The sequence below is a fragment of the Pristiophorus japonicus genome, chromosome 15 (assembly GCF_044704955.1).
Source record: "Pristiophorus japonicus isolate sPriJap1 chromosome 15, sPriJap1.hap1, whole genome shotgun sequence".
In the NCBI taxonomy this organism is placed as follows: Eukaryota; Metazoa; Chordata; class Chondrichthyes; family Pristiophoridae; genus Pristiophorus; species Pristiophorus japonicus.
The window spans coordinates 73,452,501-73,463,766 of record NC_091991.1 but is presented as its reverse complement, the minus strand read 5'-3'; the positions used below and the strand labels follow the sequence as shown (position 1 = coordinate 73,463,766).

Below are 11,266 nucleotides of genomic sequence, written 5' to 3'. Positions count from 1 at the left end.
AGCGGTCACTTGTACCAATACTTTCATGGACAGATGCATCTGCGACAGTATTGGTGAGGACAAGGTCAAGTAAGTATTTCCCATCTGTTGGTTCTCTCACCACCTGCCACAGGCCCAATCTGACAGCCATGTCCTTCAGGACTTGGCCAGCTCTGTCAGTAGTGGAACTATCAAGTCACTCTTGGTGATCGACATTGAAGTCCCCCACCCAGAGTACATTCTGTGCCCTTGCTACCTTCAGTACTTCTTCCAAGTGTTGTTCAAACCTGGTTGTTTCTTGTAGAGAGACAGGATGACTGGAATAACCTGAGCTACTCTTCCTCCAGTGTGTCCTTGGGTAACAGGGAGTTGACAGAGCATAAGAACTGATAGAGAATTCAAACAGGCTGCAAAGTTGAGAAAACACAGACCTCATGCCTACGTGAGAATTAGGACATTGCATTGAGCTATAACTCACGCTTGACATTGCAGGACTTTGGGTAGGGAGCCAATCATGGGCTAACAACATATCAATTGAGCCAATAAGGTCAAAGGGGGTGAGGTCACAATTGTAAATTGATCCAGGATAAGTACAGCCATTTTTTGCCATGTGTTTTAGAAGGACAAAGGACCTGGCATAAAGCCAGCAGTTTGTTGCTGCTGCCAGAATAAAGTTATGTTAAACTATCACCGGAGTTCGCATCTCATTGAAAATTAAGAGATCTAACAAGAACATAAGAAGAACATTAGCCAGAGGAGGCCATTGGGCCCCTTAAGTCTACTCTGCCATTCAGTATGATCATGGCTGATCTACGACCTCAACTTCACTTTCCTGCACTATCCCCATATCCAAAAACCTATTGATCTCTGTCTTAACTATACGCAACGACTGACCCTTCACAGTGCTCCGGGGTGGAGAATTCCAAAGATTCACCACCTTCTGAGTGAAGAAATGTCTCCTCCTCTCAGTCCTAAATGGCAAATCCTTAATTAGCAACCGCTATTAGGATCTTGAATTAAGAGGACTCCTTCTCAAGCCACACCTTGAACAACAGGCTATAGACAATGTTGATCTCAGTGGAGAAAGTCACTTGAACAACTTTAGGGTGTGAGGCTTTCTCCACATTTCCCACATAGATCAGGATACACTTGCTAAAACTTCCCAATGCTGATGCAAATGCAGGCTTCAGTTCAGCCTGTATAACTCCAATGAGTGCTGGAATCCAGGTCCCTAAAATAGATTTTAATAAAGACATTATGCCGTACAGATTTTCTGTTGACATCGTTGTTAAGATCTTCACCATGTAAACATATGGAAGGTGCCCTTGTTTGAAATTCTTTGATGTCAACTGGACAACTTCATTTCTGTTCCTGAAGCTCTTGGTAACCAGGAGATTGCTGGCAGCTTGCTGGCTATCAACGTGTGCTGCTGTTAACATCATCATCCACAGAGTAGCCAAAGAGGTAACTTTCTCAGCAAATGCTTGGCTTGGTGGTAATGGTAGAGAGAGGAATATGCCGGGCCATGAGATCTCAGATTGTGATGGAATGCATTTCTGCTGCTGTTGATGTCCCACAGAACCTCATGGATGCCCAGTTTCTCCTAAATCTGTTCTGAATCCATCCCATTTAACATGGTGTTAGTGCCACACAACACGATGGACAGTGTCCTCAGTGTGAAGACGGGACTTCGGCTCCACAAGGACTGCGCGGTGATCACTGCTACCAATTCTGTCATGGATAGATGCATTTGCGACAGATAAATTTGTGAGGACGAGGTGAAGTAGGTATTTCCCTCGTGTTGGTTACCTGCCGCAGGTCCAGTCTGGCAGCTATATATCCTTCAGGACTCAGCCAGCTCGGTCAGTAGTGGTGCTATCGAGGCACTCTTGGTGATGGACATTGAAATCCCCCACCTAGAGTATATTCTGTGCCCTTGCTACCCTCAGTGCTTCTTCCAAGTGTTGTTCAACAAGGAGGAGTACTGATTCACCAGTTGAGGGAGGGCTGTATGTTCTAATCAGCAGGAGGTTTCCTTGCCCATGAAGCCATGAGACTACATGGGGTGCAGAGTCAGTGTTGAGGACTCACAGGGCCACTCCCTCCCGACTGTAAATCACTGTGCCGCTACATCTGGTGGGTCTGTTTTTCCAGTGGGATGGGAGGAGTTTGGGACATTGGCTCAAAGATATGATTCTGTGAGTATGACTAAGTTGGGCTATTGCTTGACTCGTCTGTTGGATAGCTCTCCCAATTTTGGCACAAGTTCCCAGATATTAATGAGGAGGACTTTGCAGGGTCAACTGAGCTGGGTGTGCCGATGTCATATCCGAATCCAGTGCCTGGGTCGATGCCAGATGGTGCATCCAGTTTTATTCTTATTGTATACCATTGCGGTTTGTTACAACTGAGTGGCTTTCTAGGCCATTGCGCAGGGCAGTTAAGAGTCAGCCACATTGCTGTGGATCAGGAGTCACATATAGGCCAGACTAGGTAAGGTCACCAGATTTCCTTCCCCATAGGGCATTAGTGAACCAGATGCATTCTTACAACGAACCTGTAATTTCATGGTCACCATTACTGATACTGGATTTTTATTCCAGATTTAATTAATTGAATTTCAATTCCCCAACTGCCATGGTGACTTGTGAACTCATGTCTCTGGATCATTAGTCCAGACCTCTGGATTACTAGTCCAGTAACATAATCACAATGCCACTATAACCATAGTTGAGACTTTTAAGGAGATTGTCCATCTGCGTTTTCAGCCCCAGATACCTCAGATCACTATGGCAACATCCAGTACCCAGCACAGACACCCTGTGATAGTAAAATTACCTGGTTGTTTCATGTAGAGAGACAGGAGGATGCCTGAAACTCACTTGGGCAGCTCTTCCTCCAGTGTATTACTTAAGCAAGTGGCCCTAGAAATAGTGGATGCTACTTAAGGAAGTGGCCCTAGAAATAGTGGATGCATTGGTGATCATTTTCCAACAGTCTATCGACTCTGGATCAGTTCCTATGGACTGAAGGGTAGCTAATGTAACACCACTTTTTAAAAAAGGAGGTAGAGAGAAAACGGATAATTATAGACCGGTTAGCCTGACATCAGTGGTGCGGAAAATGTTGTAATCAATCATTAAGGATGAAATAGCAGCGCATTTGGAAAGCAGTGACAGGATCGGTCCAAGTCAGCATGGATTTATCAAAGGGAAATCATGCTTAACGAATCTTCTGGAATTTTTTTGAGGATGTAACTAGTAGAGTGGACAAGGGAGAACCAGTGGATGTGGTGTATTTGGACTTTCAAAAGGCTTTTGACAAGGTCCCGCACAAGAGATTGGTGTGCAAACTCAAAGCACATGGTATTGGGGGTAATATACTGACTTGGATAGAGAACTGGTTGGCAGACAGGAAGCAGAGAGTCAGGATAAATGGGTTCTTTTCAGAATGGCAGGCAGTGTACTGGAGTGCTGCAGGGCTCAGTGCTGGGACCCCAGTTCTTTACAATATACATCAATAATTTGGATGAAGGAATTGAGTGTAATATCTCCAAGTTTGCAGATGACACTAAACTGGGTGGCAGTGTGAGCTGTGGGGGGACACTAGGAGGCTGCAGGGTGACTTGGACAGGTTAGGTGAGTGGGCAAATGCATGGCAGATGCAGTATAATGTGGATAAATGTGAGGTTATCCATTTTGGGGGCAAAAACATGAAGGCAGAATATTATCTGAATGGCGGCAGACTAGGAAAAGAGGAGGTGCAACGAGACCTGGGTGTCATGGTTCATCAGTCATTGAAGGTTGGCATGCAAGTACAGCAGGCGGTGAAGAAGGCAAATGGTATGTTGGCCTTCATAGCTAGGGGATTTGAGTATAGGAGCAGGGAGGTCTTACCAGTTGTACAGGGCCTTACTGAGGCCTTACCTGGAATATTGTGTTCAGTTTTGGTCTCCTAATCTGAGGAAGGACGTTCTTGCTATTGAGGGAGTGCAGCGAAGGTTCACCAGCCTAATTCCAGGGATGGCTGGACTGTCATATGAGGAAAGACTGGATCAACCGGGCCTTTATTCACTGGAGTTTAGAAGGATGAGAGGGGATCTCATAGAAACGTATAAGATTCTGATGGGACTGGACAGGTTAGATGCGGGAAGAATGTTTCTGATGTTGGGAAAGTCCAGAACCAGGGAACATAGTCTTAGGATAAGGGGTAGGCCATTTAGGACTGAGATGAAAAGAACCTTCTTCACTCAGAGAGTTGTTAATCTGTGGAATTCCCTGCCGCAGAGAGTTATTGATGCCAGTTCATTGTACATATTCAACAGGGAGTTAGATATGGTCCTTACGGCTAACGGGATCAAGGGGTATGGAGAGAAAGCAGGAAAGCGATACTGAGGGAATGATCAGCCATGATCTTATTGAATGGCGGTGCAGGCTCGAAGGGCCGAATGGCCTACTCCTGCACCTATTTTCTATGTTTCTATGTTTCTATGTATCCTTGGCCAGCAGGGAGATGACATAGCCTAGAATTTCCACTATTAGGATCTTCAATTCAGAGGACCTCTTCTCGAGCCACACCTTGAACAACAGACTATAGACAGTGTTGATCTCGGTGGAGAAAGTCTCTTGAACCACTTTAGGGTCTGAGGCTTTCTCCATATTTCCCACATAGATCAGGATACATTTGCTAAAACTTCCCTGTGCTGCGCCAAATGCAGATTTCAGTTCAGCCTGTTTAACTCCAATGAGTGCTGGAATCAAGGTCCCTAAAATAGATTTTAATAAAGGAACCATGCGGCACAGATTTTCCTTTGACATTATTGTTCAGATCTTCAGCATGTAAACATACGGAATGTGCCCTTGTTTGAAATTCTTTGATGTCAACTGGACAACTTCATTTCTGTTCCTGAAGCTCCTGGTAACCAGGAGATTGCTGGCAGCTTGCTGGCTGTCAACGTGTGTTGCTGTTAACATCATCATCCACAGGGCAGCCAAAGAGGTAACTTTCTCAGCAAATGCTTGGCTAATTTGACCAAAGGTGTCTTTGATAATCATCGCCATGCTCTCCAATACTAAAACACCGTGTAGAGCTGTCCACATGGTGTGGTGGCACAGATAGTCATGGTAGCCCAGTAACACTATTTCTAGGTGCTGAAGCCCCGGTGTCTGAAGGGTCTTTGATATTTTCTGCTGAAGACGTTCATCTTCCTCAGCAATCATCTTCATGATGGCAACTGTGAATGATTCCACATTGAGGTACATTTTAGCAATCTTTGCAAAGTCCACTGGAAGTTTTGAATTGCTCACTTCAGAACTATTGGGAATTATTTCACTCACAATGTGAAATCAGATCTCTGCTTGGATCACTCTTTCCTCTCTGACTACTTCGTCTCCAATAATTAACACTGTTTCTTTCCACAGTGTTTCCTATGTGCTCTCGATGAGCTTCCAAGGTTTGGATAGATGTGATTAATGCATGTGTTTTTAAGCGCCTTCCTCATTGCTCTCTAATGCACAAATTCACAGTTTGTACCACGTTGCTGTGTTTTGTCCACCCACATGTGATTTCAGGGTTGCCATGGTTTTCATTGTGAGGTCAGGTTACATAACCTCTCAATTGTGATGTGGCCCAGGGTGACATGCCCATATAACTCTTGTAAGCTGTTTATGGCCATTTAAGGTGGGTGGCGGGAGGTGGGGGTGAAGGCCATACAGACAAGAGTTGTTCCCCTGGCTTGATGGTAATGGTAGAGTGAGGATATGCCGGGCCATGAGATTTCAGATTGTGGTGGCATGCATTTCTGCTGCTGTTGATGTCGCACAGCACCTCATGGATGCCCAGTTTGAGCTCCTAGATCTGTTCTGAATCTATCCCATTTAGCATGGTGTTAGTGCCACACAACATGATGGACAGTGTCCTCAGTGTGAAGACGGGACTTCGGCTCCACAAGGACTGTGCGGTGATCACTGCTACCAATGTTGTCATGGATAGATGTATCTGCAACAGGTAAATTTGTGAGGACGAGGTGAAGTAGATATTTCCCTCATGTTGGTTATCTGCCGCAGGCCCAGTCTGGCAGCTATGTCCTTCAGGACTCGGCCAGCTCGGTCAGTAGTGGTGCTATCGAGTCACTCTTGATGAGGGACATTGAAGTCACCCACCCAGAGTATGTTCTGTGCCCTTGCTGCCCTCAGTGCTTCTTCCAAGTGTTGTTCAACATGGAGGAGTACTGATCCATCAGCTGAGGGAGGGCGGCAACTGGTAATCAGCGGGACGTTGCCTTGCCCATGCTTAACCTGAAGCCATGAGACTACATGGGGTGCGGAGTCAATTTTGAGGACTCCCAGGGCCACTCCCTCCCGACTATAAATTACTCTGCTGCTACATCTGGTGGGTCTGTTTTTCCAGTGGGATGGGACATCCCCAGGGACATTGATGGAGGAGTTTGGGACATTGACTCAAAGATATGATTCTGTGAGTATGACTAAGTCAGGCTATTGCTTGACTAGTCTGTGGGATAGCTCTCCATATTTTGGCACAAGTCCCCAGATGTTAATGAGGACGACTTTGCAGGATCAACTGGGCTGGGTGTGCGGGCGTCATATCCGAATCCAGTGCCTGGGTCAATGCCAGATGATGCATCCAGTTTTATTCTGATTGTATACCATTGCGGTTTGTTACAACTGAGTGGCTTGCTAGGCCATTGCACAGGGCAGTTAAGAGTCAGCCAACATTGCTGTGGGTCAGGAGTCACATATAGGCCAGATTAGGTAAGGTCATCAGATTTCCATTCCCAAAGGACATTAGTGAACCAGATGCGTTCTTACAACAATCCTGTAATTTCATGGTTGCCATTACTGATACTGGATTTTTATTCCAGATTTAATTAATTGAATTTAAATTCCCCAGCTGCCATGGTGGCTTGTGAACTCATGTCTCTGGATCATTAGTCCAGACCTCTCGATTACTAGTCCAGTAACATAATCACTATGCCAATATACCCATAGTTGAGACTTTTAAGGGGATTGTCCGTCTGCGTTTTCAGCCCCAGATACCTCAGATCACTATGGCAACATCCAGTACCCAGCACAGACACTCTGTGATGGTAAAATTTCCTGGTTGTTTTGTGTAGAGAGACAGGAGGATGCCTGGAACTCATTTGGGCAGCTCGTCCTCCAGTGTGTCCTTGGGCAGCAGGGAGATAACATAGCCTAGAATTTCCACTATTAGGATCTTCAATTCAGAGGAACTCTTCTCAAGCCACACCTTGAACAACAGACTATAGACAGTGTTGATCTCGGTGGAGAAAGTCTCTTGAACCACTTCAGGGTCTGAAGCTTTCCCCACATTTCCCACATAGATACACTTGCTAAATCTTCCCTGAGCCAAATGCAGATTTAAATTCAGCCTGTTTAAGAACAGGAGTAATAACAGAAGAACTGAAGAAATAGGAGCAGGAGTAGTCCATATGGCCCCTCGAGCCTGCTCTACCATTCAGCAAGATCGTGGCTGATCATCCACCTAAAGTCCACTTTCCCGCCCGGTCTCCATATCCCTTGATTCCCCTAGATGCAAAGATCTATCTATCTCAGCCTTGAATATATTCAGAGACTCAACATCCTCTATAACAGAGAATTCCAAAGATTCACAACCCTTTGAGTGAAGAAAGTCCTCCTTACCTCTGTCTTAAATGGCCAACCCATTATCCTGAGCCTGTGCCTCCTAATTCTAGATACTCAAGGCAGGGGAAACAACCTCTCAGCATCTACCCTGTCAATCCCCTTCAGAATCTTTTATGTTTCAATGAAATCACCTCTCATTCTTCTAAACTCCATTCTACACAATCTCTCATCATAAGTCAGCCCTCTCATCCCAGGAATCAATCTAGTGAACCTTTGTTGCACTGCCTCCAAGGCAAGTATATCATTCCTTAGATAAGGAGACCAAAACTGTGCACAGTACTCCAGGTGTAGTCTCACCAAGGCCCTGCACAATTGTAGGAAGACTTCCTTACTCTTATATGCCAACTTCCTTTCAATAAAGGACAACATGCCATTTGCCTTCCTTATTGCTTGCTGTGTCTGCATGCAAGCTTTCTGTGTTTCTTGCACAAGGACACCCAAATCTCTCTGAACACCAACATTTAAAAGTTTCTCACCATTTAAAAAATATTCTGTTTTTCTATTCTTCCTACGAAAGTGAATAATCTCACATTTCCCTACATTGTACTCCATCTGTCATCTTACTGCCCATTCACTTAGTCCATCTATATCCCTTTGCAGACGCTTTGTGTTCTCCTCAAAGCTTACTGCCCCACCTAGCTTTGTATCATCAGCAAACTTGGATACAATACACTTGGTCGCTTCATCTAGGTCATTAACTTAAATTGTAAATAGCTGAGGCCCCAGCCTTGATCCTTGCAGCACCCCACTAGTTACAATCTGCCAACCTGAAGAAGTCCTATTTATCCCTACTCTCTCTTTTCTGTCCATTAACTGATCCTCTATCCATGCTAATACATTACCTCCAATCCCATGAGCCCTTATCTGGTGTAATAACCTTTTATCTGCCACCTTATAGAATGCCTTTTGGAAATCCAAATATACTACATCCACTGGTTCCCCTTTATCCACACTGCTAGTTACAGACTCAAAAAACTCTAATAAATTTGTCAAACACGATTTCTCTTTAACAAAACCATGTTAACTCTGCCTTATCATGTTATGATTTTCTAAGTGCCCTGATATCACTTCCTTCACAATGGATTCCAGCATTTTCCCAGCGACGAATGTCAGGCTAACTGGCCTGTAGTTCCCTGTTTTCTATCTCCCTCCTTTCTTGAGTAGTGGTGTTACATTTGCTACCTTCCAATCCGCTGGGACCGTCCTAGAATCCAAAGAATTTTGAAAGATCAAAACCAATGCATCCACTATCCCTGCAGCCACCTCTTTTAGAACCCTAGGATGTAGGCCTTCAGGTCCAGGGGATGTGCCGGCTTTTAGTCCCATTCATTTCTCAAATACTTTTTCTCTACTTATATTAATTACAGTAAATTCCTCATCCTCATTAGACCCTTGGTTCCCCACCATTTTAGGTATGCTTTTTGCATCTTCTACTTAGGCATCGATTTAATGTATTTGTGGAAGGATTAGAGGGGAGATGAAGAAACATTTCTTCACCCAGAGGGTGGTGGGGGTCTGGAATTCACTGCCTTAGGTGGTAGAGGCAGAAATCCTCATCACATTCAAAAGTACTTGGATGTGCACTTAAAGAGTCGTAACCTACAGGACTACGGACCTAGTGCTGGAAGGTGGGATTAGGCTGGGTAACTCTTTTTCGACCAGCATGGACATGATAGGCAGAAAGGCCTTCTTCTGCATTGTAATTTTCTATGATTCGATAATACTGTGAAGACAGATTCAAAATATTTGTTTAATGTTTCTGCCAATCATGGTTCCTAAAATAGATTTTAATAAAGGCACCCTGCCATACACATTTTCCATTGACATTTTTGTGAAGGTCTTCACCATGTACGCTTGCGGAAGGTGCCCTTGTTTGAAACTCTTTTTTGTCAACTCGACAACTTAATTTCTGTTCCTGAAGCTCCTGGTAACCAGGAGATTGCTGGCAGCTTGCTGGCTGTCACCTTGTGCTGTTGTTAACATTATCATCCACAGTGCAGCCAAAGAGGTAACTTTCTCAGCAAGTGCTTGGCTAATTTGACCAAGGGTGTCTTTGATAATCATCGCCATGCTCTCCAATACTACAACACCGTGTGGAGCTGTCCGCATGGTGTGGTGGCACAGATAGTCATGGCAGCTCAGTAACACTATTTCTGGGTGCTGACGCCCCAGTGTCTGGAGAGTCTTTGATATTTTCGGCCGACAACTTTCATCTTCCTCAGCAATCATCTTCATGATGGCGACTGAGAATGCTTCCACATTGAGGTACATTTTATCAATCTTTCCAGAGTCCATTGAAAGTTTAGAATTGCTCATTTCAGAACTATTGGGAATTATTTCATTCACAGTGTGAAATCAGATCTCTTCTTGGATGAATCTTTCCTATCCGACTTCTTTCTCTCTAATAATTAACACTTCCTTTCCACAGTTTTTCCAATTTTCTTTCGGTGTTCTTCCAAGAGTTGGATAGATTTATTGAACGCACTTTGCTTTAAGCTCTCCCCTCGTTGCTCTCTCATGCACAAATACATGGTTTGTACCACTTTGCTGTGTTTTGTCCACCTCCTGTGTTTTAATTGTTATGGTTTTCATTGTGAAGTCTGGTTACATAACCCCTCAGGTGTGATGTGGTCCTGGGTCATGTGCCCATATAGACCTTGTCAGCTGTTTATGGCAGTTTAAAGTGGGAGGTGGGTAGTGGGGGTGAAGGCCCAGACCTGAGATACAGACCATATGGATAAGGCAACAGTTGTAATCGCTTCTCGGCCTTTTGGCTAAGATCATGCGTAACTGACCTGACAGGGGAGTAACCACCATAACCCCAAGGTGGTTCTCCCTGGATCAGGAAGGTATATGCTTGCTTTTTTGGAAATAGGAGGTGGGTGGGGTGGCTTGACCCATCCACCTCCACGGAGGTGTGTGGGGGGCCTGACCCATCCACCTCCATGGCACGAACCTGGTATTGCAGTACTTCCAGGAACGGTGCAGTGGCTCTAGGCCTTTTGGCTAAGAGCATTGGCGCAGAGTGATCCTTGAATGGGCCCAAGGTGACCTCTGGCGTTTGTGATTTGACAAAGAATTGGAACGATTGGCTACGAATTTCCCCCCCCCCAAAAAAATTGTAACCTTTGGCAACCATATTGGATTGAGCAGCTGTTTATTCCTAATAAAGAAACCACCTCTCAAAGTGCATGTGACAAAAGATGTAGAAATAAGAATCTAGGACAGACATTTCTAAATTGCCACCAAATTTTTATATTCATGCGACTGAAATCAATTTTGAATATACTAAAAATAAAAGGTCTGTGGGTAGAAATTCATTTTCGGCCCGTTTGGGGGCGGTAAGCATTGGGAGGCATGAGGTCTCTATGAGGGAGTCAGGTTCCCTTCTGACCAACTTGAGCGGTTCGAATCGCTCCCACTCCCTTAAGTTCTGTACTCCGGATTTATTTGGGGGGTGTGACAAAAGTGCAGAGGACACTGGTTTGATGCAAAAAACTTTGTTTTTATTACAGTCAAAGTAATACAGGCTTATTACGCTAGTAAGAAGGTACAAGACCTGTCATGCATGTAACCTCTATGTAACACCACTGCAATACTGTATA

General features: G+C 44.7%; 1 pseudogene; it reads left to right on the top strand.

Moving 5' to 3' along the window:
- The first annotated feature begins 10,415 nt into the window (after positions 1 to 10,415).
- On the top strand, positions 10,416 to 10,654 carry LOC139226008 (U2 spliceosomal RNA; annotated as a pseudogene).
- Positions 10,655 to 11,266: the final 612 nt, after the last annotated feature.